The sequence below is a fragment of the Pangasianodon hypophthalmus genome, chromosome 1 (assembly GCF_027358585.1).
Source record: "Pangasianodon hypophthalmus isolate fPanHyp1 chromosome 1, fPanHyp1.pri, whole genome shotgun sequence".
Classification (NCBI taxonomy): Eukaryota; Metazoa; Chordata; class Actinopteri; order Siluriformes; family Pangasiidae; genus Pangasianodon; species Pangasianodon hypophthalmus.
In genome coordinates this window covers 19,249,042-19,272,041 of record NC_069710.1, presented here as the reverse complement: position 1 = coordinate 19,272,041, position 23,000 = coordinate 19,249,042, and the positions used below count along the sequence as shown (strand labels likewise).

General features: G+C 40.0%; 1 protein-coding gene across 6 annotated transcripts in view; it reads left to right on the top strand.

Moving 5' to 3' along the window:
* Positions 1-23,000, top strand: part of sema6e (sema domain, transmembrane domain (TM), and cytoplasmic domain, (semaphorin) 6E) — a 123,331-nt gene that overhangs the window by 41,053 nt on the left and 59,278 nt on the right. For 5 of the 6 annotated variants that reach the window (XM_034303574.2, XM_034303584.2, XM_034303580.2 and 2 more), the window contains one exon: positions 8,289-8,468. The exons of the other annotated variant lie outside the window; for it this stretch is intronic. The gene's annotated coding sequence lies outside the window, so the exon portion shown is untranslated. The remainder of the gene's footprint in view (positions 1-8,288; positions 8,469-23,000) is intronic. 6 annotated transcript variants of the gene reach the window in all.

Genomic DNA, 23,000 nt, shown 5'->3' with positions numbered 1-23,000 from the left:
AACCACATGCACTGCCAGTGCATCAAGGGCCCTAGAAAGTATGCAAGATGGAAGCATGGTGTGCTGTCAATGTGTAGAGCTTGTACAGCAGAGCTGGTACGTGGCTGGCGAACATTGCCACATCTCAGTCTGAGATTTCAGCAGACATGAAATTTTATCTCCCCATGAGATCTGTGTTTGCAGACAGCTTCAGAGATTAGCAGCAGGACGGCAGGAGAGTGCCGTTGACTTGGAGACCAGATTGCCTTATCTTCATTAACTATGCATGGCCACGATTAGTCTGAGCCAGGTAACAGGAAGAGGAGGAGGATGGACAAGGGGTCCAGGATGGGACCTGGATAAAAAAAATCACTTCTCTAATCCTGGATTATTGGCGTGGAGGTTGGAAAAGTGTGTGTGTGTATGTGTATGTTTGTTTGAGCATATGTGTATTTGTGTGTATGCTGCCAGTAGAGATAAAGAGAGACAAAAGAATTGCTTTATGGGTAGCTCGTGCGCCTACCCAACATCTTTAATCCTTTTGTTCCACGAACAGACAGGAGAAAAGTGCTAAAATGCTGGAAAGTGGAAAAGGTAGTGGAAAAGGAAAAGTTCTGCAAAGCGTATTTCTGATTCCACAGCTACTCGGATTGGAACTTTCTTCTTCAGCAAGAGCTGCTTTCGGGTGGTGGCCCAAGAGAAAATTGTCAGGGTAAGATGTCTGACCTAGGGACAGGGTATTTTGTTCAGAGAAAAGGTGCTCTTTCACAAACATATACACAAGCAATTAGTCATGGCAGCTTTGGCATTTTCTGATGTGTTTATTCTGAAGTCTTGGCCCCTGTGCATAGCACAGAGCTATTTTTGATGCTGATGCTTTCAGTGACGGTGGTATTTGCACACATCATCAGGTCTTGCTTTGTTCCTTCTCAGCTAACCTTTTGTGTGTGATCCTACTGGGGTTTGTTTATTTAGGTTTCTGTTGAGGGGGAAAAGCTGTGTGTTGTCTCTTTATCCCCTTTTTTCAGGTCAGAGTATTACACATTGAGGCTATTCCAGTGAGTCGTCAGTATGACGGAAACGTACGCCACGCTGTCTTGATAATGCCTTTCTCTCTATCTTTTAACATACCCATTATCCAGTCATCCATCATTCCTCTCCTACCTCCTAAATGAGATATATAGGTTGCATTACCAGCAGAGCCTCCCACTGGGGTAATGAGAGATCCATTCAGGTTTGGATATTGGGAGGGAGGTCATACGTCCAGTCTGTATGATTTTAGTTTTAATAAAGGCACACCATTGGTTGCCAGACTGACAGTCTTTATGCCACATGCTGCTTTCAAAGTGATTTATGTCCAGGAAGGCTATTAGATTGCGTTCTGCTGTCCTGCTGTATCTATGCAACTGCTAGCTGCAAGACTCAGGGGAGTAGCACAGGAACATGCTTCCCATTCCTCTTAGAAATGTTTGCATTTTACAGACGATGGATAAAAACACTAAGTTACATTTGTCAGCGTTAAGGATTTACTAATGTTTTTCTCTGTGTTATCGGGCTTGCCGCTTGTGTGGATGTGGATAACAAATGTAGGGAATTACAGAATACACCAATGTTGGGTTTAGTCAACGATTGTGTTTGTGGTTTTCTGCCAACTTGACAACACGTGGCTAAACAGAAAAGCCATTGTAAGCATAATGCATGAGGCCAGCTCCTGTTTGAAGTGGGCTGTGCGCGGGAGGTGGCTCAGTGCGGGGAGATATGGGAGAACTGAGCCAGAGAAACTGAAAGGCCACTTGTCAAATGACAGAGTTGAAACAATGAGGCTCTCCGGGCTGGCACACAGGGAGCTGGGAAAAGGACAGAAAAAGTCAGGGTTGTGTTCATTTAGACCCACACAGACCCACTGCAGGAGACATAGACAGCGAGATGGAGGAAGAAAAGGAATTGGACATGTAAAGGGAGATGGAGAGAAACGGAGGAAGAAAAGGAGAGGGAGACGGAGAGAGATACAGAGAGATCGAGGAAGAAAAGGAGAGGGTGGTGGAGAGAGATAGAGGGAGATAGAGAGAGTTACAGAGAGAATGAGAAGGAAAAGGAGAGGGAGATGTAGAGGGAGACGGAGAGAGACCCAGAGAGATGGAGGAAGAAAAGGAGAGGAAGATGGAGAGAGAAACAGAAAGATAGAGGAAGAAAAGGAGAGAGAGAGAGAGAAGGAGATGTAGAGGCAGACAAAGAGAGATACAGAGAGATGGAGGAAGGAAGCAGAGACTGGGGAAAAAAATGGAGGCAGCGAGGATGAGACAGAGAAGGGCAGAGAAAGCGGGTGAGAGGGAAAGGGAGACAGACACAAGGTGAGACAGAGAGATAGAGGAAGAAAAATGGGAGGGAAAGAGAGAGGCAGAGAGTGAGCAGTATGACAGGTTAGGGTCAGCATGTGCCAGCAAAGATATTGGACATTGATCCTGAATTTTTTGATCATGGTAATTTAAAAGTGATGTCAGATCGTGTGTGTTTTTGTCTTTTATCTGCGGCTGTTAAATTGTGGCAACAGTATACCTTCTGATGCTGCAGTGGTTAGTGGGTGTATGTGCAAAACAACTGACAGAGAGGAGCACAGAGAGCTTCTAATGTGCTAAAATGTGGCTGTAGCGTGAGAGGAAAAACAGATCTAACTTGTTCTAACCGAAAGAGGAACGGATGTGAACTTCCCATCCTTTCCCACAGAGGAGAGGTGACTGGCCTGACCCAGTGCAGCATAAACACTTAGACAAGAAAGGGACCCAAGAGGAAATGGAGGCTGTCACTAAAAAAGCACTCCATGTTAAAACACATAAACAAATACACATATTCATGACTCAAGTCCAGTATCTGCACATATAGCTACTTCTGCAAACCAGCATACATCATGCGTGCAGTGCTCAGGGGTGGAAAATACTGTAGAGTGGAGTATTTGTACCTCATTATTAATGTTAAGTATTATTTTGGGGTATTTATATGCTTTATATATTAGGTTATATACTTTACATGCTTCAGTGTTACTGAATTGGAATACTTGTGCTCTTACTTAATTACATTTCCAAGAAAAAAAGGTACTTTTTACACTTAATATTTTTATTTAACCCCTTCGGTTTACTCTTAAAGTACTTCAGAGTCTCTCGTCTAGTCAGTTGTATGCTATACATCAATAAATTGGGCTCCATTGGATTTTATCTACATCTTATTTACATTACAGTTTAAAGCATTCAATCCAATTCATCAGTGTATATAAAACCTATTAATAATCATGCCCATTCATCTGCTGGGACCTTAATTTCATCAGTTAAAAATATTTCTTTCTTATGCGTTAATACATGAGCATATTTAAAAGCAGTAACTTTTTGGATTTCAATTTTGGCTGGATACAAGACTAGTTATAACTGTACTTTATTTACTTTTATTTCAGATTGCAGTATTTCTAATTTACTTCTAGTAAGTAATGTGAGCTCTATTAACTGTATAGAGCACTAGAAGTGAATATAGCTGCTCTTCTGAGTTACTGAATGATATGTGGCCTTCATACAATTCATCTGTGAAGATAACGCCACACACTTCACAGGAAGAGACCCTTTGGTCTGGTTTAACATCGTTATCTCTAGTATGCTATAAGAACTGCGCTGAGCTTCATGATTAATGTCTGTGATGTATGAGGTTTTCACATATTTGATAGGAGATAATGTCCTAATGGCTCATGTGTCGGTTATTGAGCTGGAGAGATTGGGACTGAGACTAATGACACCAATATGAATCTTTTTGTTCCCCCCTGCATTTGCATTGGGGCTGTTTGCTTCTAATTGACTTGCAATGAGCTAAAGGCCAGGAAGCTCACGCAGCTAATGAGAGCATCCATTTTTATTTGTAGTTCACTGGAAATCAGTTTGGCCCTTGTTTGCAGCTTCGCCATCCTCCTGAGTGTTCCAATAAGAGGGAACCTGAGGATTTATTGATCTGATAACCCTTTAGCTTGCGGCTTGAAATGAGGTTAGGCCTGTTAAGAGCTTTGCGGTAATTATGAAATTCAGGTTATTATTTGTTCAGATTTTGTGGCTGGTTTGGTTTTTTTTACTGCTGTGACCAAAGCTACTTCTTTATTATGGTGATTTAAGGTGTGAATATGACTCAATGTCAGTATTTGTACTTTTGAAGTTTTATCATTCACATCATTTGACAAGAGTAGAAAAATCTTCTCGCTCTCTCAGGATGTGCCTGTGTGTCTGAGGAATGCTAGATGAAATGCCTTGGTGAATGGCGCTGTCACATTCTGAACTGGTTCTCACACAGCTAAAGAAAAAAGGGCACAAAACCACAAAGCAGGAAACTTTATTTTTTGCTATAACTGAGGAAATGTTAAAATTCACTTTCCACTTTTCTTACTGCTCACAGTTATTGATCCAGGCAGGGGAGAGTGGGTAAGTGAGTAAGTCAGTGAGTGAGTGAGTTATGAGCAAGCGAGTGATTGATCAAAATTTCCACGCAGCATGAGTGAACTTTGATGCCCCACTCACACTTTTCTGCCAATCCATGACCTTAACATCATTAGCTGTTTCCGTGGTGACATGTAAACACCAGTGATGTATGTTGTTATATGATGACTGACTACATCTTCAGGATAATTATGAAGGTATTAAAGTGTAATTGTTGAGTTGTGCTGTTCTCTTTGGTCACTGAGGTTGGCATCAGACTGGGGCATTATGATGGGGACATGAAGTACTTTCTCATTACGAGGAAAAACAAGTAATGCAGGTACTCTCCTAATTTCAGAAAGGTCTTTAAATGGTTTGCACTCAGATAGCTGCTATAAAACACAGTGCTCTTCACTCAGTGACATGGCTATTCAGTCCATTTTATTTCCTCCTGAAAGGCAGCAATTAATCTGATTATTAGTATACCACTCCTGTCACCCGCTACACTAATGGCCAGTATGACAGCAAGGCCTCTGCATTATTAATAATTCCATTTCAAGAGCTGAGCGAGATGCAGCCGGGCCGAGCCAGGGCCATTGATCAGCAAACACGGAGGGCAGGGAGAGCCGGACAAGAAATGAGACATTGGCGGTCACACACATTTTTACACAATACATGGATGAAACATATTGTGAGATTAAAAACTCATGGTTGAACGCTTGAGTAAAGAAGCAGTGCTCCATGATAGACAAAAAATAATATACACTGCAGTGCAGACAGAACAGTCTGAGATTGGTTAGTGTGCCTATTAAAAAGTTCTGTTTGTTTATTAGAGCGCTCACTTGCATCTAATAGCCTTTTGCAATATCAATATATCAGATGATGATTAACAAATGATGTATTGCACAGCCCTAGTCCAAATACACTCACTCTATGAAAAGTGATAACAAGGAGGGAAGGAAGAAAAGGCATGCAAGTGTGAGACAGAAAAGATGTAGAAGCGATCTTTAAGGCAATGAGGCACATCTAAATACTAAAGCATCTAAAGCTGCTCTGGGATTATTAAAAGCGAATGAGCAAACAGGGGTCACATGACTCTTGTTAAAAAATCATTTACGCTCATGATTTATACCCCTACTTAAGTTACTTTCGGTTAAATAATGGTATTTGTGACCTCAACAATCTGAAATCTGTCCGTTAGCCTTTGACCTTAACTCATAAAACATCATCTCCTCTACAGAGTCCCTGGGGTCTAACACATACATCACTTCCTGCTCTGTCACACTGGTTTGAATCCAAACAAAGTTGTCCTGCCAAACATTTGCTGTCCTTGCTAAGTCTCAAACAAGCTCGTCATTCAAAGACAAACAGAGCCCTGTTCACTTGGACTGAGATTAGTTTTCTGGATATTTGTGCTCACCCTTAGCCCCGATCTGTGTGACTGGTGACCAACAGTGCCTGCTTTACACAAAGAATTGTAAACTAGATTCAACTGACTACTGACTTTTACTAGTATTTTGGATGATATGATAATATGATGTGAATACCATGCTAAATTGCATCCCTGTATGCTTTTCTGAGAGTATTGTGGATATTTGTAGTACGCCTCCTTTGTTACACAAAGTAGATATGTTGCAGTTTTTATGCGTTTTGCTAATGTTGGCTAGCACTGCAGCAAACCTAAATACTGTGATGCATGCTCTGTTTCAGAAAGATGTGATGTTTTTGCCATAACATATAGCATCCCTAATTTTATACTCACTTTCTTACCAGGCAGTTTTTCTCTTCACGCACATACTGCTGAATTAAACAGTTCCAGCGAAGGCGCTAAGTTGCTACAAATACTGAGAGTGTTGAAAACTCGTGTTATAATGTAGCATATTGTAGGATTTCAAAATGAGAAAGTTAGTTGAATTGAATACAAGAAACATAACACCAGTGATGGCTGGTAATATTAGGTGGGAAGGCCAAAGTCAAATACCTATCGATAGCTCGACAACAAAACTATTCAGCTTAAGCGGTGTATTATATCATGAGCAAATAATCCACTTTAAGACATTTATTAACAACAACAACAAAAAAAAAATCTGATTTGGAGGCCAAAAATGAAACCTTTTTATCTTTGAAAGCCCTGCTAATCCATCTATATTAGCCACCCCTGCATAATGCACAGCTTTAGAGGACAGACATGCTAGCATGAGCACACCCACTTTCTCACATTCTTTCTCTGTCTGTCTTAACACACACATACACACACAAAACACACACACACAGGGACGTCTAACAGGAAATACACAGACACGCAATCTCACACAATTTAAGACAACTTCGAGGGCGAGAGTGTGTAATTGAGCTTAAGTAGGCTAGTACTGACAGCACTCTTTATGGTTACACCCTTTTCCCTTGACATACTCTTCACTCTGTTGACACACATTTACACACAAACATCCTTAGTGACTATAATGCTGTTTTGGTTTGCTTAATCTCATATGATGTGGCACTGATCACGCCTCCAGGCCAGAGAGCCAATAACACCCTGTACTGTACACAAGTTTGAGCTATAGCCTGCCAGAGATGTATCGCAAGGGTGGCTTACGCACATCTGCGTCATTATTAACGAAACATTAAGCTTGTGCTGTACAGTAAGTGGTTATTTATGGGTAATTTGAAGCTCACAGCTGATGAATGTCAGTTGAAGCATCTGCACTTGAGATTATGGGTTGTGTTGCCCAAATATGCAGTGTCTTCTATCTTTCCTTTTGTAACTCTCTGCAGTCTGTGCATTCTGCACTGAATGAAATGCCCCAGGCCTCTGCTCAGACTTTTGAGGCATGACTGTTCAACTTTCATAACTCCATAACTCCCTCTGTGAGCAGCAGGGGGTTGTGGACAAAAGGAGACCGTGAGGGATTCATTCTCCCCCTTAGCTTAAAACAAATACTCAATTTAAACTGAAGGCTACACTTTACTGTAACTAAATATGGTCATGGCAGTAAAGGATCTCAAATTGAGTGGGTGGGTTTGGGGGAAGGGGTGCAGATGCCTGAACCAGATGCTGTTAGTCACTAGCGGTTAGCGCGGCTAACAGCGGTCAGAATGTGCTAGCCTTGCACAAACGTCTTTCCGAGAAATTCAGCCAACAGCCCCCAGCCTCAGCAGAGAGAGGGGCTGCCAAAGACAGACGACTCGATGTAAAAACCTCACGGCTGCTTAATGAGTGAGCTTAAAGTCTCTGCAGAGGAATTGTACAAGCAGTTTGACTCTGACTCGAGGGTGCCTGCTTCCTGCTGAGAATTTAAAATTTTGGGTTGCTTCATAGCCGGAGCTCTGCAATCTGGCTGCTCTGTGCAAAACTATATATAGAAAGTGCTTATCGTTTAGTCATGTTTTAATAATGGAGATAATAATAAACTTTGTTTGGATAGTGCTTAGCATGCACTCTACAGTGGCTTGGAATAAAAGCATATCAGTGACTAGCAGAGAGAGAGAAACTGGGGAGAGATGGGGAGGGGCAAAGACAGAGAGAAAAATGGGTATATTAAATAAGGTTAATGAGTTCAGAAAGTATAGAGGTGGGAGTTTTGTTCTCTACCAAAAACATCTGGTAGCATTTAAAGCTCTGCAGTGTGTGCTGTTGTGTTGTTGGGGTTTTTGGACTGAAAGAGTAGAAAGGGTTTCTCAAAGAGGACATTTGGGAGAGAGGGGTCTTCCTTTACCATGGGTCAGTGAACAGTTGATGTCTCCAGCCAGTACTTTTCTGCCTCGGACATGCGGTTATTAACCTAACAATTTTCAACCCAACTCAAGTCCCAGTATGTTCTAATGTCTTTCTCTCTCTCTCTTTTTCTCTCTCTCTCTCAATGATTATAGAGGGTCCTGGCTAACCACCACTGAAGCTCCAGCTTGTCTTTGGGGTTGTTGCACCTCAACCCACTACGCTGTTTCTGAATCATCATTTCCATCTTCAGTGCACACGTTCCTTTGCTGTGATCATAGAGAGAGAAACACCTTGTGTCTCCGTTGGATTTTTCTGCCACCCAGGCACTGACAGTGAGTACAGGATGCTCTCTCTTCCTCATTATGATTCAGATTCACTGGCCCATAATCGCAGACACAGCGGCTTAGATTTCCTGCAATTCCCCCATGGCAGACAAAATCAATTTCTGACACCTTCTTGGTTTGCACAAAGCTGGCGACATCAGCACACATGCAGGTTTGGATTTTGGACCTGTCTGAGCCGCTACTCTTCATGTGGTCTAATCAACTGTCATGGCAAAGCTTATGAAGTTTGACATCCGTAAAGCAGCAGAACTGAAATCAGTTTCAAAATGTCCGCCTTTGATAACATCATGGATGTTTTGGATCCATACTTTGAGTGATGTTAAGAGCACATAATTAGAATTATGGCCCTTATGCATCAGAGTAGCATATGGGCAAATCTGACCGTAAAACCTGCATGCACAAATTTCATTGACACTTTCGTTATTTCTGAGTTCCTGTACAAACTTGCATCTGTTGGAGTGCATGAGAATTTCAGCATACCATTTTAACAACCTGAAAAATGCTTGACTTGCAGATAAAAAAAAAAAATCAAAAACAAAAGCATCAATATGTGTAACAAGGTATAGATAGTAGAGTAATATAAGTCATAATAATAAAAATAGCAAATAGAAGAAGAAACCTTTATTTGTCACATATACATTACAGCACAGTGAAATTCTTCTCTCGTATATCCCAGCTTGTTAGGAAGCTGGGGTCAGAGTGCAGGGTCAGCCATGATACAGCAACCCTAGAGCAGAACGGGTTAAAGACTCAACAGTGGCAACTTGACAGTACTGGGGCTTGAACCTTCTACCTTCTGATCAGTAACCTAGAGCCTTAACCGTGGAGCCACCATTGCCCTAATAGCATTGATAATGACAATTGCACTCACAGGAACCTTTAAACTAATAGGTACAGGGGTTTAGTGTTAATTAGGCAATCACTCAAGCAAGAGTGCTGTTGTACTGAATAGGCACAAGGCTGCAGGTGAACAACAGTTCTAAAAACAAGAAATTAATATCGAAACACAAACAATAGCACATTTAACATAGCTTCACTTTTTCCCTTTTCAGTATTTACGTCTTGCCTCAGATCTTGGAGAGCCTGCTGAGTTCTCTCCTTTTATTGACTTACTGTGGAAGCAGCTGTATAGTTTGTGAATTAAATATGTATAGTATATAAGGGGAAATTGTGGTATGTGATAAGGGACTAATGGGCAGGACCTGTGTTCACACAGCTGAAGGTGATGACAGTTTCAAGAATCAGACACGTATTCAGTCATGCTCCATTCTCTGCGCTCAAAGCTGGGCTTGTTTTTGCATACCTCTGATGAATAAGGGCCATTAAATACACGATAATTATGTTGTGGCTGAGACATATATATGTTCTGTATGACTGGTTTTAAGATATTCAGCTTACAACCATATAATGACCTTTCCTTTTGTAAATACTTTTAAGAGTACTTTTACATCATACCTATATTCAAGGTTCTATAAATCTGGGGTTCTCAGCCCAAGCCAGGGACTAGAGCCATTATTTAAATGTGTGCAATATTTCGACTATTTCCTGGAGCCATAAAGCTTTTTATTCCTGAACATTAGATTCACATAACTTTTTTTATTATTAGAGTTGCCGTTAGAGTTAAGTTATTGCTTTAAGACTTTGTTTATAGGCCTACTTGTTTTTGAGATCCTGAAGTTTGGATGAAACCCATTTAATTCAATTGACCAGGCAAACAGGCTAATAACTATACAAAAGATAAGAATACTAGCTCTGATAATACTTCATGGACCCCTGGGTGTCCCAGGAACCCACTATGAAGAGCCACGGCTGTTAGTATATTTATAACATGCATATATATTTGTCGGTTATAATTCCAAGGTCACGATTTAATAAATCAAACGGAAATAAACTGTAAATTTGTGTGTTGTTTAATGGTTATCTGTATGCTTATAGATGACTTGCCATTGTTACAGCTCAGAATGTTCTTTCTGTTCTTGATCCTCTTTATTTTTAATGGCGTCAATTTTTATCTTTCTCGTGTTGTCTGCACTCCCTCCCTTTCCTTCTTCCGCTGCCTAAATGCCATTTCATTGCAGAAAGACCAGCATTTGGGCCTCTCATTCAGCCAATTTCTGTTCTTTCCCTGCTCAGCCCTTTTTGTCCTCTAAACCCTTTTTTTGATTTAAGGGCCATTAGTGACCACAAAGAGCCAGGGAAAATGTGACTCTTTCCAGCGTATCTACATCACATGTAGAGGTGTGCGCTGCAATGCTGCACTGAAATCATTTGGAATGGAATACGGAAGAGGAGTAAGGAGGAAAACACTGTCGAATAGTGAAATAGAAGAAGAGTATGTGATCAGAGTGTGTGTACGGGCGTGAAGAGCCAGCGAGCAGTCTGCATAAAGGCTCACACTCTTTAAACTACTGAATGGCTTTAAACTACTATGCTGTCCTCTGTTTCTGTAGATTTATGTAGACACAGGTGTGAGAGGTATGAGCTCTCAAGCTTTCGTAAGATTCTTAAAGGTGTAATCAGGGATTTTAGTAAAAGTCAACTCAGGTTAGCTAACTCAAAATGTCAAAATTCCCTACAACACCACACCTTCAAAACACCTAGGCTAGAATGTCTGGATGCTAGTGCAAGGGGTGGGTCTCTCTTATACACGGGGAGTGGAGATGTCACCTGATTAGTTTTATCTCCTGTTAACATTCTGTGATGGAGTTTTTTCTTTGAACAGATATTTTATTTATAGCTGACATCATATGAGGTGAATACTACACAACAAACTTGAAAAAAAAAATCACTGACTGCATCTTTACTTCACTACTGTAACAAGCACACGTGCTCATTTAGCTGATATTTTTCTAGCAGTCATCAATGGATATCGATTTTTTTGGGCTATAGATATACAAATTGCAATGTTCCATTTTTTTTCTAGACATGTTACAAATCTCACTTCTTCACTCGGCTGACACTTATTATTGAGTGCTTGTTGGGTGTGAGCTGTGAATGGCAGAGAAGGCTGCTGGTGGAATAGAGAATATCGTATACACACACTGTGCATTTGTAATCCTGATGCACAAAATTGCACAGACACACGCAAACAGTCAGATGCTTTTCTGTTACAGTGACTGATGGTAAACCTTGGGGTCATGCATTTTAACATACAGAGCATTAAACACAGAGCACAGTACATACACCAGTAACCTTGACTCTGGTCAGAGTTTTGTCTGGTGCAGTCGTCTTCACTCACAGAGTGAAAGAATCAAGACGTTTGTGCTCTCAGTCTCTGAGAAAGCCACAGGGCTTCTGGAATCTAAAAACGCACCAGTCTTGCTGCTGAACGAGCAACACCATGAACCGCGAACAAACTGCCCTCGCCCCAGTCCACTTGCTAGTGGCCATTTTTATCTTGAGATTATCTGGCTAACTACACAGCTAGCTACAGAAAGTTTGCAAAGGCACCCATCAGACCGAAAATCTTTTACCACTAAAAATGAGCTGTCTTGCCTATTTTGAACACAGATGGATTTCTGCTAAAAATAAAAATCCCTGCCATGGATTTGCGACAAACCCATTATTGCTTCTAGGATATTGCAGTTTTCTTTTCTATGCAGGTGGTAAAGTGCATCATTCTTCTACAGGAACTTAAACATTCTGGGTTAAGGTGACTAGTCACTTGGTTCTTATAATATTGATGCTTTTGGACAGGTTTAAGATAGCATGAAGGCAAAATGTCCTACTAAGCCCAGTCCTAATGGAATATAGAAGTTTTTCCGAGATTAAAAATAGAATGCTAAAAGCAAATCAGGCCGTGTGTGTGTGTGTGTGTGTGTGTGTGTGTGTGTGTGTGTAGGTGATAATTGTGGACTTTAGCCGGTATCTATCCTCTGTGAGAAGCCGGGAGCATTTTCCCACGGCCCATTGATATTCCGAACGGGTAGCGCATTAAGTGCGGTATTGATCCGCAGATGTGAAGCATCCTCCGGGATTCACCCAAAGCTGCTCTGGGGTCCATTCTGTCAGTACATCTTATCTCTTCAAGCCCTCTTCCAGGCATTCAAAATGACACGAGGAGACAGGTGTGGGGGTTTGTGTGTTGTCTTATTTGTGAATCATTTTACTTTTCACTCTTTCGCTTAGATATTTTTCTCACATTTCTGGGTTAATGCTCAAAAATGCAACATTTGATGTTTGAGTTGTATATGAACCTTCAGCTATTAGTTTTGCTTAAAAATGACTAAATCTTCATCTCCTTAAGCTTGGGATTATTGCACAAGTCAGAGCCTTCCTCCTCCTTTTACCCAAAACGCATGTCTCAGGCTTGAACAGTGAAAAGAGAGAAGCAGAGTAGTGATGTGACCCTTCTCCTTAGATAATAACACAGCTCCCTTCAAGCCAAAAGAGATGGCTGGTCTTATTCTGAATTGTTTGCTGTTTTAAAATGTGTATACTACATATGGGTGTGTACACTCTTCTGCGTTTCTTGCATATAGGAGGAAGCAGTTACTGAAGATGAATGAATAAATGAAAATTGATGATATGTTGGGTACAAAAGTCACGTTGGGTATAGAGCCAGTTTAACAAACATGGTGTTAAAAGTCTTGCGGTCTCAGACTGCCTAAAGATGTCTAAGACCATATTAGTTTCATGAGATTTAATCAAGTTAATCAACAAAATGGACGTAAGCCTAATCAATTCAGTTTGTAATCGATATTGACTCTCAAAATGTCCATGGTGCCCCTGCACTGCAGTCGAAATGGAATCATTAAATGCGATTTTCTCCCTTTTCACTTTTAGGGGTAACCAGACTTCAATGATCCATGATCACTTCTGATCCATGATCCATGCAAAAGAGAAATATATTTAAGTTCAGGAAAGTCTAAATAATCAGATCGATCTACATTAGGTTTCCGTAACTGATGAACTAAACTTAGTCTGATTGTAGAGGCTACTGCAAAGGTGCTGCATTATGAGTTAGATACAGAATAATGGCACATGGCAGGGGAAAGAGTACAGAGTGAAACCATGCTACTTCTTATTCCCTTTATGGAAGCTAAAAAATGAGATGAGATATATAAATACCAACAGGTAATGTGGAAAAATATTACAAAAGTGTAGAAATTGTTGAAGCAGAAGTGGCACTTTTATTCAACTTGAGATAAGGGCATTATTTTTGTCACTGTATAATCTCTTTCTCGCATAGAACTGTTCAACTACTTTTCTTATAAAATGGATGTTTTCATTATCCCTTAGTCATCTGCTTAAATGGATCTGAGCTACTGCAGTCTGTTTTTTTTAAAGAGTTAATCAAATGAAGACTGTGAGCAGCTGGTGGCGCCTCATAACTGTCACACATGCTTGACTGCTTTTTCCTCATTTCTGTTGATAAGAGATAGGTATCCATGCCAAGTTGATTATGTGAGATGTTAATTTTGACTGCTAACTTGGATATAGTTTTAGTCATAGTCTCTTGATGAAAATAGATAATAGTTACTGTCATATTCTTAGTCATATTCTTAGTTTTAGTATAGATTTGGTTGATGAAAGTCTACAGCAGACTTTAGTTAGTAGTTTTTTTTTTTAGTGGGATAAAGCACCTTATCACAAAACATCTCTGCAAAAAGACTTTGCTAATATTAGCGGACAAGTAAGTAGTGTCACAGCATCTTGCAACGTGCGACATGTTTTAATTCGTTTGAATAAAGTGAATGTGGAAAGATGATGGGAGAAAAAGCTTTCACCTTTGTAAAACTGACCAGCTTTTTCATTTCCTTTTGACATTTTCATCTTGTTTTAATTCTTTGTGGAAAATGTCACAGTGGTACATTTTGTCATACTGTATATATTGTGTAGAAGGGGATTTTAAAAAAAATTAGTTCTTGTTTAGTTTTCTTAATAATAATAAAAAAAGCTTGTTGCCGAAATCGTAGCATTTGTCTTAGCTTTTGTCAAGAAAATGAACAGTGAGTTGCACAAGATCAGTCACGCCTGGTCATCACACTCTCCTCTCTTTTTTCCAGGCTTAATCTTCTCATATTCTTTACTTGCTTCCCCGTAACTCGTTCTCACTCACACTATACACACATACTTAAATACACACACGTTGTGACCTCACCTATGCAGAAATTGCTCTTGCAATGTGAATCGGATTCTCAAATACCTCTATGTCAGATGTTCCACATGATGTTTCTTCTTTCCAGCCACTCAGAAGTGTGTTGAAATCTTGTCTTTTACTTAGCAGTTATTTCCTGTTCAGGCAAGTTCTTCTTTTATATCCCTAACCTGGCTGCCCCAAGGTTAAATTAGAATATTCATGGAGCTGGATTTTAGAAATCAGTTGGCTTGGGAGGATGAAGTTAAGCGAATCCCTGCTGCTTTCCTCTGAAATACTCTGTTATTGTATTCTTAATGCATGTCTGTTATCTACAGTTGATGAAAGCATATGATTGCGGAGACATATCTTGACCAATATAACTTTCCCATTACTAATTTTTACTACTTTTTTCTTAAATTCTTTGAAGATTTGATTTGGGTGTCGAATGTTAATGTGTCTAAACTCTACATATCAAAGTTTTTTCTGTATTTGTAAGTGTTTTGAAAATCAAGCACCTTCAACATTGAGAAAAACCATGCTCTATTTTTTTATGCTTATGTGCATACACTGAATAATCTAGCGTGAATGTTGTATTCTGTGCTGTTTCTACTTAGAAACCAGAAATAAAACCCTGCAGATACTTGCACGCTATATTTACTAAACCAGTGCAAGAAAGCACAGAAATGAATGCTCCTTGCATCTTTCATGCGCCTGACACGCCTGGTGGAAAAATGAAAAGCATTGCAGAGTGATTGCTGCTTCTTGTGTAAAATAGGCATAAAACACAAGCCCACACATCATGCTGCACTTGTTTGTCATCTCTACATGCGTGAAGGTGAAGTGGAAATTCTGTAGAAATCCATTGAAGTCATACACTCGCACTTTCACTGTGCACTTCATTTAAAATCATTCTCTACAAAGATGTCATGATTGTGCAACTTGTAGTTTCATAGAAAAGTGTTTGTACAGTAATCATACTCATGGACGATAAAAAAAAAAGATGCAGGCTATTTTATTCACTGCCTCACAGTCTTATGCCACATTTTTATTGCAGTCAGCACACACACTACTAATAGCTAGACATTATCCAGCTGTCTTTTAATGAGGTAGCCCAAAAGAAATTTTTCCTTTTAACCCTTTGAAAAGTCAAAGATAAACCATAAAATAAAAATTCAGTCATAAAAGAGTCAGTTTGTAATCATTTCAGCTAGCTAGCTACTTACAGTTCACCTATAACTACTTTTACTTTCCTCATCAGGTGTCAAAAACTTTCAAATCAGCTTCTAAATCAAGGGATTTTTGCACTCGGTCTGAAGCATGTGACACCTATGGAAGTGAAAAAGCCCAGATGTTAATAGGGACCTTTCAGCTCACCTATGATCATGCCTATTTCTGATTTTTATTATTATTATTATTATTATTATTTATTTATTTATTTTGTTCTTCACAGAAATCTCAGATGTTCTTATGTTGTCATTCTTTGGAGTTTTATTATTTCTTATTTATATGGAGGTATAGGTATTTTACTGTATAGGTATGTTGCTATAATTGTTAGAATATATAGTTTTTTTGTTGTTTACATTTACATTTAAGACATTTGGCAGATGTCCTTATCCAGAGCGACTTACAGAAGTGCTTTGAAGTCTCTATCAGTAAATATATCCTGATACTGGTTCACTAGGTCATGGACTAAGAGTACCATCAACTGAAAAACTCTGTTAGGGAGGTAATGTAGTAAGAAAGCACACAGACAACACACATTTTTTAAAGTGCTAATTTAAGTATTTTTGGAAGAGGTAGGTTTTGTTGTTCCTAATTGTTTACTTTTTTGGTCAAAAATGTTGTCCAGATTACAGATGCCTTTATGTTCTTGCTGTTGATGAAAGATTGATCGTATTTCTTTATTCATTCTTTAATCAGTAAATCTGATTACCAGTGTGGCTTTTTTTTAGCAAAGTAGATGAAAGTTGTTTGAATTATTAATTTAAGAGACATCATTAACATCATTAAAAAAAAGTGCATTTTAAATGGTTTAGTCTGATTGTCTCCGGTCCTCGAATCAGTGGAAGTCTCACTATTACACAGTAAACACTTTTATTTGAGGTTTGGCAGGAGGCAGTCGTCCCTCAGGACTCCCCAAGTACCCATCTAAATTCAGACATGCTATAAATAAAGAACTCAACTGCTGTAACCTCTGTGACATTTGTATTTGCTGCGACCATCATCATTAGGGATGCTGCACTGCCTCTGTGCTGTAGGACTAGGTGAGGATTCGAGAGTGCACTAGAGCACAAGCCAACGAGATGCATTGTGTCCACTCTGCCTGTGTAGAGAGAGAGAGACAAAAAGAGAGGGAGGTCCAGACAGACTGATTGGAGCCAGGTCCCCATTACTGCACCAGAGAGGGCATCAGAACACATCATCTGCCCTGCTCTCCCACACACCCCCTCTTCAAAGGACTTAAATCAGCCTCTACAACAAACAAACAACACACAAACAACTCCATCTTTTTTTTTCTGTATCATCGAGCTGTTGGTCATGTCCCTCTTTCGAGACCCCTAGTCCTGCTTTCATTTATATTTCATTTTGTTTCATTGATCACAGGAACGAACAATTGCTTAAAAATATCCGAACTGCCATTCTGGAGGGGGGAAAAAAAAGACAAGGCCATGAGCATTACGTAATCTCTGGGGAAAGTTATATTTCAGAATTGTGTTGGTGGTTGTGATACACCAGTCTGACACTAATTGTATCTCAGAAAGCCTGGAAGTGTGTATGCTTGTATGTGTGTGTGGTGTGTGTGTGGGAAGGTTCATATTTCTTGATACATTAACTATAAGAGGTTATTAATGGAACTGTCTGTAAAAGTGTTGCTGGCATTAGGGGTGCCTGTGTGTGTGTGTGTGTGTGAGTGTGTGAGTGTGTGTGAGAGAAAGACCAAATACACAGACCTAGACTTGGATTGGACTGTTCACTCTCTCTCTCTCTCTCTCTCTCTCTCTCTCTCTCTCTCTCTCTCTCTCTCTCTCTCTCTCTCTGTCTGTCTCTCTTTCTCATGCCCAATAGCTTTTGCCCTCTTTGTTGCTTTTATAACAACTGAAGAATGAAGACTGCTCTGAATGTCTCTCTTTACCTCCATCTGTCCTGCTGTATTTCTTTCTTTATCTCTCTGTCCAAATTCTCTCTATATGCACAGGCCACTTTATCTCCTCCCTGCTTCCCCATTTATACACGTACATACACACACACACACACACACACACACACACACACACAAACACTCATATAGTCTCTTTATTCTCCTCTCTTTCTCTCCCTCACACATAGCCACACACACATATTCTTACTCATGTCAGCTGTGGCACAAGAATAATGGCCCCTTATTGGCTCTTGCACACAGACTAATGAGAATCTCAAATCCGACAAGCAGAGTGCATTTATCACGTACTTACACTTAACGACACCACCACTGCCATGGCTTAACTTCACACAACAATTGGGTACACAAGTGTGTGTGTGTGTGTGTGTGTGTGTGTGTGTGTGTGTGTGCGTTCACACATTATAGAGGCTTCTGTGCTCTTCTGCCTTCTATCAGAGAAGTGTACTTAATAATTTGCAAGAAAAGTGTGTGCATTTTTACTTGCAAGGCAACAGACTCGGTTTTGGAAAAGGGGCTTAATATAGCCCCCGACCCCATGTTCTTTCTCTAATGCATTCAGAATTTAGTCTGTTTAAATCATATTCTGGTGGGTTTACAACAGGGGGGTCAAACTCTGCCCGGGTCTTATCAGAATTTAGGCGAGCCTATGAAGGGACATAAACTAAGGCTATCTCATTTTATTATGTATTGTTATCTATTCTATCAATTAACACCAATTCCAAGCTCTGAAAATAGATTAGAACATTTCTCAGAAAAAGAAGGACTAACAGAAATTGTTCAACTGTATATACCTAACATTTGTTTTATAGATTAAAGCTATAGGTATATTTTCCAAATATTGGAAATATATGTCATTAAGGAAGAGAATAAAGGAGAACTCGCACAGGATTATAGCTGCTATCGCCCATCTCTCGTCTTTGCCCTCTATCCCACTTTCTTTTTAGAACATATTTGTAGAATCAATTTTGGAATTGATTCCAAAAATTTCACTGAATGACATGAAAGAGCAAAAAACAAAGTGTTTCTGCATCTCTGCAGATAGGGGTAGATTTTAAGCAGCATTTTAGCCTGTGAGAACACAAGCATACAGTGATGTGGGCAAAACATGCAAACTCGCTGTGTTATAGTTCTGCAGCAAATTTTAGATATTATTGGGCTACTGTGAAAATATTGAGTAAAATATAGTAATATATACTCACAAAGCACTTTATTAGGAACACTATACTAATACAGTGTAGGGCCTCCCTTTGCTCTCTTTTGCAAAACAGCTTCAGTTCTTCATGGCATGGATTCCACAAGATGTTGGAAACATTCCTTTGAGATTCTGGTCCACGTTGACATGAATGCATCCCACAGTTCCTACAGATTTTTCAGGTGCACTTTCATGCTGCGAATCTCCCATTCTACCACATCCCAAAGGTGTTCTATTGGATTCAGATCCGGTGACTGGGAAGACCACTGAAGAACATTTGAACTTATTGTCATGTTCATGAACCTAGTTTGAGATGACTTTTGCTTTGTGACATGGTGCATTATCATGCTGGAAGTAGCCATTAGAAGATGGTAAATTGTGGCCATGAAGGGATGCACATGGTCAGCAACAATTCTCAAATAGACTGTGGCATTTAAGCGATGAACAGGCCCAAATTGTGCTGTGAAAACATTCTCCACACCATTACACCACCTCCACCAGCCTAGACTGTTGACACAAGGCAGGTTGGGTCCATGGATTCATGCTGTTGGTGCCAAATTCTGACCCTACCATCTGTGTGTCTCGGCAGAAATCAAGAGTCATCAGAACAGGCTGCAATGTTTGATGTGTTCTGCATTCTGAGATGCTTTTCTGCTCACCACAGTTGTACAGATTGGTTATCTATCTATCTTGGAGTTACTGTGGTCTTTCTGTCAGCTTGAACCAGTCTAGCCATTCTCCATTGACCTCTCTCATCAACAAGGTGTTTCCATCTGCAGAACTGCTGCTCACTGAATGCTTTTTCTGTCAAGATTCCAGATCAGCAGTTATAGAAATACCCAAACCAGCCTGTCTGACACCAACAATTATGTCACGATAAAAATCGCTGAGATCACATATTTTTCCACATTCGGATGGTTGATGTGAGCATTACCCAAAGCTGCTGACCCGTGTCTGCATGGTTTTATGCGTTGCACTCCTTCCACACAATTGGCTGATTAGGTAATTGCATGAATGTGTAGATGTACAGGTGTTTTTTTTTTTTTTTTTTTTTTGCAAGTTTGCACTGGCTGAATGAAACGTGACAGCGGGCCTTGAGTTTGTCACTTGTGGTTAACTCCCTAAGAGCCATTACTTTGGGCAGGTATGGACACAGCAGTTACACTTGGGTGTGGATCAAGACAACATGACTAAACTCTGATTCAACACAGGAATAAAGAAAACAAAACTTTTGACAGTATGTTTCTTGTCCTGCCCATTCTCATACACACCCTGTGTGTGTACCTGTGTGTACCTGTGTGCACCTGTATCTGTATGGTTTGTAAAAGAAAACGAACTGTGAAGTAGTCAGACTACTCTGCATTTTCTGTGCTTCTTGTGTAATATCTCTACTCTTCCATGGTTTGTCTTTATTTTTGTTAACTGCTGATAAGTCTGAACACCAGAGAGCAGAGGCCTGGAACTGAAGCCTAATTAGAGTCGTATCTAAGCCACATTGGGGCACATAATCAGTTTTGGGATTACAGTTAAGATTAAATAAGGCATTATCCATCTTGCAGTGATTGAGGCCCAGTTTTTTCAGATCAGTTTGTAACACACACACATACACACACACACACACACCCCCACACACACACACACACACACCCACACACATACAATCCTGGTTGGTGCCAGATTCTTAAATAGTCTGAACCTGCTCACGGTGCCACCAGATGCTTCATTATGGATCAGTTTTGAGCAAAACAAGGAAGATATTTAAATTTGTAGCAATAACAAGTGACAATTAGTGAAAGCCTTTGCCTTTATAACTGCATCCGAGTTCTTTTGTGTCCTCTAGACAGCTTTTGGATGCTCTCAGGTTTGACTCTGAGACTCTGAGTTTTGTATTGCTGCGTTGTTGCATTCACATTTCTTTTCACATTCACATTCCACATTTTGCACTCAACTGTATGCATTGTGGTGTTTAAAGTGCTTGGAGTGTTTGTAAGGAAGAATGTAAGATTGGGAAGGTTACTTTCAAAATGCATCCCATGCCACATTGATTGCCTGATTTAAAATTGTAATCAGTGACAATCAAAAGTTCATAAACCCAGTAACATCTCCTGATTACGTTCCAGTACTTTTTAATTACTTGTCATATAAAGTAAGAAGAGTGGCACTGTGGCACAGCAGGTAGCATTGCTGTGTCACAGCTCTAGGGTCTCTGTATGATACTGCACTTTGGATTACTGTCTGTGTAGAGTTTTGCGTGTTCTCACTGTGTCTCTGTGGATTTCCTCAAGTTTCCTGCCATCCCGGTAAGATACTAACTCTAGGTGTGAATACGTGTCTATGTGTGTGTGTGTGTGCGTGTTCGTGTGCATGGCGTCCTGCAATTGACTTTGGTCCTGTCTAGTACCCAGTGTTCCTGGGATAGGCTTCAGATCCATTGCGATCCTGACCAGGGTGAAGCAGCTATTGAAGATGAATGAATGAAAAAGTAAGAACATTAAAAAATTTTTTTTTAATAATAATAAAAAAAGTAAATGATAATAAAAAATAAAATAATGATAAAGTGCTGCGTTTGCAACGAGTCATCATAACAGATCTCATCATTGTTACTGTTCACTATCTTCTAAACATTATTTAGCTCTTTTATTTTTTTTTTAATCTAAACTTAAAAGTAACTATTCTCCTTCTGTAATATAATTATTATGGCTATTTTCCTGTACCCATAATGGATACATTTTCTTTCTGTTTTTGAATGTGTACTTTAATGCCATTATCTGGCTCTTCCGCAGTCCTGAGTGCAGCATTATTTTGAGTAGATATATAGAAAAGTGGTTTGCTTGTCCCCAGGGGAACAGACAGTATGATGAAGTGTTTAATTTGAGAGTGTAGGTTGGAACGCACAAGCATGATGGAAACATCACCTTGAAACATGCACACAATGTGTGTCTCTTTCTCTCTCTCTCTCTCTCTCTCTCTCTCTTCCTCTCTCGTACCCAGTCAGCAGCTCTGATTGGAATATCATTCATTTGAAAATAGTACAGCCATTGCGGGTAGGTACCTGCCGGGATGTGCAGGACAATACGCCTGTCACTTGCTTTCTACATGCTTCCTTTTCTTCCTGATTAGCTTTCAGAGACTGCTCAGGTGTGCGTGCACGTGTGTGTGGCTGTGTGCAGAAAATGAAAACGTTGAAGGGAATTGAAAGACCTGCACTTCATCCTCTTATCAGTTGAAGTGTTCTGCCATATAGCTTTCTACATATTCTTGCTCAGACTTTTTCAATTTTGAGGGTTAATAATGAGATTTTATTGTGCTGTGAGGTGCCGTATTGACAAGAATTGGTCAAGAGTGTCCAAGGTCAGAGAGTAGATCTTGATTACAACTCCACAGATGCAGTGTGTTTAGATTAATGAAAACCTGCCCTTGATGCTTCTCTCTATCAGTATTCAGCTATGAGTTGATACTTCTGCTTCTGAAAGTGCTACCCCAACCAAATCTATGTGTCTTTAGCATGTGGCCTTGGTATATATTTTAACACCGTGAGTTGAGCGCTTTGCAGATTTCATAGTAAAATCTTTATTTAAAGGGAGGAATACGAGAGCATATGCAATGGACCGATCAGGAGGGACATGACAGCATATAAACGGAATGACAGGAGATGGAGATAAATGTGCATGAGCAGGTTGGGTCTCTGAAGGCACATTAATGGACACACGCTCATGAGATGAAACGACGATCAGAGAAACCTTGCTTAATGGAGACGTCACCATGCATTTTGTTATAGAGCTGCTACTGAGACTGTTTCAAAGCTATCTGAGACATCACAGGCCTTATCTCTCTCTCACACACATACATTCCCCCGGTGCAGCACAGAACCCGCAGAGTGCTATCATTTACTGGTTTACTACACACCGCAGACCTCTTGTGATTCAATGAGTTTCACTCTCGGCGGTTTGCCTGAGAGGCGAGAGTGGCAGAAAATGCCATTTCAGTCAGTGTTGGTTGTTTTGCTGTTTTGTTGGCTCATGGTTTTAAAATGCCATTACACACAGTCAGAGAATAAAAGTGTGATCTTAAGAATATTGAGATCTT